Below are 6000 nucleotides of genomic sequence, written 5' to 3'. Positions count from 1 at the left end.
ATATATATATTATTATATTCCTTGTGTTGCTTTTTTACCTTGACCAGTAGAAAATTAGAATCTATTATATAGAAACATAACTTACTATAAGGACATAAAACAAGCAGGTACACGACAAGCTGAGTAATGTAATGTATAATTACTGTATATAACAAATGAATACATTTTCTATGTTTCATGGAGGAAACACTTTTTCAACACTATGCTAGTAATTTCTTGCCCTCCAAAAATTGTCTCTTCTAATATATACACTCTCTAGAGGGAGACTCTAGCTGTATTTATAAGTACACAATGAAACACAATATTCTTAATTGATTTGAGTCAGGAAAAATATTTGGAACAGCTTAGCTCACACAGTAGGTACATTGTGAAGCAACTTCCAGTTATTAAAACCCTGAAACATAATGAGAATTTAAACAGTAAGAGAAGATCGTACATGAGAGCTTTATTTGCTCAGTTAATATTAAAATTCTTTCATGGAATCACACTAACATACTTTAGTTTTCCTTTTATATATCAAAACCTGGTGAACTCTTTACCCCCTAATGTAACTTTGTATAGTCAGAGCCACGGCAAGAACAAGAGAGAAAATCATCTTTATAAGCTGAAGGCCCCATCTGCCTTATATTTCCAAATTACTATGAATATTGTTATGGCAGCACCAAGGAAATCAAACTCTGAATCAGTACTCCTTCCACAATGACAAGCACAAACAACAGAGAAGCAATCCTTGCTCCAAAGCCATTACATCTAATCAAATTATTAAAAGTAGTAATACTGATCATTATGGTCTGTCTGCAAGGCTGCATTTAAATTCATCAGCAGATGCCACATCAAGCAGCATGCAGTCATAAATTGTTACCTAATCTGCTCAAGGACACAAGACCAACACTTCTGATCCACAGCTAAGGGACTGTGACTGCAATGAGCAGTACTTGAGAAAAATTAATTCACAGAATGCTTTGCTTTGGGCCTGACTCCTGTGGAGTAAATGCAAAAGATAAATATCCTGCAGCAGGATGCAGCTAAGACAGTCTTTAATTTTAAAGTACACAAACCTGAACTACCTTAGACTGCGTCCAAGTTCCTAGAAAGGGCTGGATCTGTTTAGAATATTAATTGCAGCTTGTGCATTTTCTGAAATCCATCAGGTCTGAAGAGTTTACTTTAATAGTACCATTATCATTAAATTTCACTGGGAAAAAAAAAAAAGAAACACTTAAAGTAAGTGTTGCTACCTAAGTTTCACAATTACGTGCACTTTTTTTTTGAGTCACCTTAACTGCATATCCAAAGAGTATGTGAACTAGGCAGACTCCACTATAATTAAGCATAATTGCACATTCCATCTTGCTTGTGAAGTTCTAAGGCTTTGACTCAGTTTCAAAATGTTGTTTGTTTGTGGGGTTTTTTGTGTAGAGATTTTTATTAATTTCTCACCACCAATGAACAATACATCCTTAAACAAGATTTCCCTTATTTACTAGAGTTTTCACATATAAAGGGACAGCCATTAGCCATTCTCACTTCAATAACTGCAAGGTACCACTCATGGGTTAATACAACCTGTCATCTAAAATAGTAGAAATACTCTATAAAGCATCCATCAGTTTTGAAGCTAGAAATTATACAAATGGTTTGCTGTAAATTTAAAAGTTTAAAATATTTTTTTAAGCTTAGGGGGAAATATAGGCATAAAACTGAGTAAGGCTCTTGGTTTTATTGACATCTGTACTTATGTTCTTACCAAGAACAGGTCAAACAATCATTTCTTGGAATTAGACTGTGGTGAGTTCAGATAAAGAAAGCAGACCATGCAGCTCAAAATGCTAACCAGTCACAATTACTTCCAGAATCTGTCTCCCAGAAGCAAGCACTGGTGTTTAAAGCCATGATTACTTCAGCTCTGAGTTACTTGTACCACAGTGTGCATTGTTCTATTTCTGAGCAGCTCCGGGAAGCTGAGTGAGGAGGCCTATAAAACTACACTCCATGGATTTCGTGTGAGTCTAAATGTAAACAACAGAACTTACAGCTAATTGCCTTTAAGATAAAGCTGACTTAAGCAATTGAGATAACAGAATCCTACAATACTCTGGATACAACATACTAAAAATGTGAATTAATAAGTTAGCTGATATTGAGCTCCAGATGTTTCTTACTCTGGCAATGTTCCTTAAGTGATGATAAGCAGATTTACATACTTAACTAATATGCTTATTTAAAGAAAATTTCCAGATCCAGACTAGCATCCAGATTTTTTACTTGGCTTCAGATCAAAATACATACTATCAAGAAGGATGGCATCCAGGAAAACCTTTTCAACATCTGCTTAGAACTAAACAACAGATATTTGATTTTCTGCAAATTTAATTTCAGGCAAAATTTTACTTCATCCAATAATTTTTATATCCTCAAGACAGCCTGACCTAGTCATTTTACATATTCAAATCTCAGAATGCAGTTCATATACTGGAAAGACAGCAGTTGCTACAGAGAAACTCTATTAGTTTGTAGTTCACATTTAAGATTGCTATGAGCAGTTTCACTTAGAGTGAGACAAGAGCTTTTTTGGAAGCAAAGCCCTTCCCTCACCAATAATCTCAGTGAACTAAAAAGCAGGTTCAAATAATTTTATATCTTGTAATCCAAAACAACTTAAGTTCCAGCATGAAAACTTAAGCTATCCTGTTTCCAAAGGCTGAGGAATAGAAAATAACTTAATATTATTGAAACATTGGTAGTGTTCTTTGAAACTCTTATAAGAAGTGCTTATTGTCACATTTAAGGCATGATAAGAAAAGACCAACTATCCCAAATTTCTTCCCAGAGTACAGAAAGTAAAACACAAATATACTGGAATGAACGTGTGTACTCCAGGGCAGAGTAAAAAGAACCAGTCAGGAAATACAAAATATGGACTTCATTTTCAAAAGAAATTATTTTAGAAGAAAAATGAAATTTAAAAAAAAGTTTCCAAATAAGCTGAGCACTCACAAAAAAAGTCCACCAAAAGCCAAAATAATGATTATATGAACACAAAAGAGGTAAATGTTAAACAATGCATTGTGCCAGTAGACATGCAGACTGCTTGAGGAATGGCACCAAGGATTAGGAGGGATGAGAGTAAAAACTACCCAGGATTTTTGTGGTTCCTTGGTGTATGAGAGAACAGGACCTACCAGGGACTTGGCACAGAGGAAAGCCCTCTGGATATGGCTCAACACATTACAGGATTGGGCTCTGGTACCTCACACCCAGCTCTCAACCTGCTTTGCAAAGCATGTAAGTGCAGGAAAACTGCTAATCTGAATAACCCTGCAGGCCCATGGCAGACTCAGAAACATAACAAGAACCTGCTGCACACACTGATCTTCTCATTTAACGAGAAAATGTACTTCTACACTTCATTTGCTGTGGGGAAAAAATGACAAAAAATGTGACCAGACTATTCCCTATTCTGAACTCATGAATAGAAAATAAAAGGAAAACAACAACTTGTTATTTCATTTAGTAAGTGTGATTTTAATTTTGTTTTGTTTTGTTTTTTGCTAACTGGCATATGAGACTTTGGAATACCTGGCATTAACAGTACTGCTATCAGATGAAGTCAGACTTTCCCACTGATATTTGTTTTGCCACTGAGTCCTTTCATTCCATTGGCTTCCACCCTGAAGACCATGGCTTTTTCCTTTTTAACATCTACACACAGCACTTCTACTTTTGATTTAGCCTAAGTCCCTTGTCTCCTTGCCTTATTACTTTACTTCCCCTTTGCTCAACTGCAGAATTAATGCTAGATGAACCTGCCCACAGGGCATCCATCCCCATGTGCCTGAGTGGAACAGCAAACAGAAACCAATAGGGAAGTTTGCAAATGGTTCAATTATTACATGGATTTCAAAAAGCAGCTTCTGATAAGATTAGCTTCTCAAATGTGTTCCGTGTGGTTTCACTGAGAAGGCATTGGGGTACATTGTCTAAATCTGACCACTGAGTGATTTGGGCTAAAGCCTGGGCAGAGCACTAGGGCAGGCAGAAACGAGCAGGCAGAAATCTGTGCTCATTCTCTTCTTCATTTTCTCCAAGATCTATGTCCTAGATCCCTGTGAGGTTGCACAAATCTATGAGATTACTGGCTCATGAGAACACCCTGCTCCAGTTCCTGCCCCATCCCTTGGCCTCTTCCATCCAGTATGGCACCAGCCTCCAATCCTGGGGGAGAACTCTGCCTGAGCTTTGCTATTTCCTGGGAGAATGGGCCTGTTTTAGTCTGTACTAACCCTTGGAATTAGCCAGGCAGTAATGCAATTTTTTATCTCAAGCCCCAAGGAAAACTGAAGGTATCACACCATTGGAGAAATGTCCTTTTGAGTGAAACTAATCAGCTCTGGTTCTCTTGTTGTTCAAACTCCCCAAGGCAGGTAAAGATACCTCTTTCAAAAGGTTTCCTTATTTGAGGGCTCCCCAAGACATGATGCTGCTTTTTCCATTTTACAGAGTCAGCCAGAGTTCAAAGATGTGTAAAGCCATGTATAATGAATCTCATCAGATGTGTTCTGGTACCAGAGTCATTTATCTTCTCAAACCCAAGCCTGAGTCATGAAGGAAAGCAGAGCTCTGCTCCTTGCAAACCATAAAATATTTCCCTCTAATTATCCTGACACCATTAGACACACTCAGTCACCCATAAATTAATGTAAATCATGTGAATATCATTTACCATAAAACAAACACCTGCAAAGCACAGTAAAACCCTCTTTTCCCCCTTCTCAGGCAATGACAAGCATTTCAGTCAGTCCAGAATAACATTGGGCTGATATTTAATGATCCACCACTGTGCTAGTCTGCTCTCTGACAGACATCTGTGTATAAAGTATTCAGCATAAAATAGATTAAATGGAAGAAACAAGGACTGGTACACAACATTTCCCAAACTATTTAAGTGATGGAGAGGCTGCATTCCCAACTTTCACAAGTGAATTAAGACACATATGAGATTTTGAAAATTGTAATAAACTGACAATAATTAGGCATTTACGTGAATTATACTTTTTATCTCCATTTAATTATTCACTTTTACTCACATCTGTGATTAATTAGGTTTTGTTTTGAAACATTACTCCTAACACCTAACAATAAAAGATATACTAACTACTTGCAGCATAAGGAGGTTTATATAAGTCCCTTGACAGGGCTCAGAAGAAATGCAGCCTGAGGAGTCACAGCAGGAAAAGGTGCTTACAGTGGTGGTCTTCTGCCCTGGAGGAAGGACAGCTGGGAATCAAGAATGGGAAACCCATAAAAGAAACAGCAAGTAAGAAGAAATACTTCTTTTTTTCAGGTTTCAGGAGGGCTGCAGGTGCTGTTACTTCCTAGAGAATCTATGCAGGAGGTAGAAAGAAAAAAACTGTAACAAATAGGAGGAGTTTTGTTAGCTAGCTGCTGTGGGAAATGAGCACTGTGAAGGCACTTGGGCCATCTGATCAAAAAAGCAAATATTCTAAAGCAGCAGAGAAGTTGAAATGAGAGCACTATTGTGGTGTCCTGAAAAACTAATGTACTAGCAAAACTGGGCAGGAGGAATGCTTGTGGTGCATGAGGGAGGGGTGCTGTTCCTGGGCAACACCTGGAGATTTCCTACAAGGTCACGAGCAGCTCTGTCAAACAGACACAAACCCAGCAGCACCCTGAGGTGTGTGTGCTCGGCTGACCAGAGACACAGGTGTGCTGCTCCCTCTCTTCACTCAAATCAGGAATTCCCAAAGCTCCACAGGGAAGAACCCCGAGTACAGTGTGGTACCCCAGGGATCTCTCCCTTATCTCTGTGTGGAGTGAATGAGCCTCCCCTTCCTCCCCTGCCTTGAACACAATTCCCTTCTTCTTTCCATAATTTTTATTGTGGAAGGTGCTTTATTGTTGACAAACACTGAAAATTTGAAGTGTTAAAATGGAAAGAATTTAACAAACCAAAGTTCAGTATCAGCCTGATTGTTTTAC

The sequence above is a fragment of the Passer montanus genome, unplaced genomic scaffold (genome assembly GCF_014805655.1).
Source record: "Passer montanus isolate IOZ18808 unplaced genomic scaffold, ASM1480565v1 scaffold45, whole genome shotgun sequence".
NCBI classification, from domain to species: domain Eukaryota; kingdom Metazoa; phylum Chordata; class Aves; order Passeriformes; family Passeridae; genus Passer; species Passer montanus.
This window is presented reverse-complemented; position numbering follows the sequence as displayed.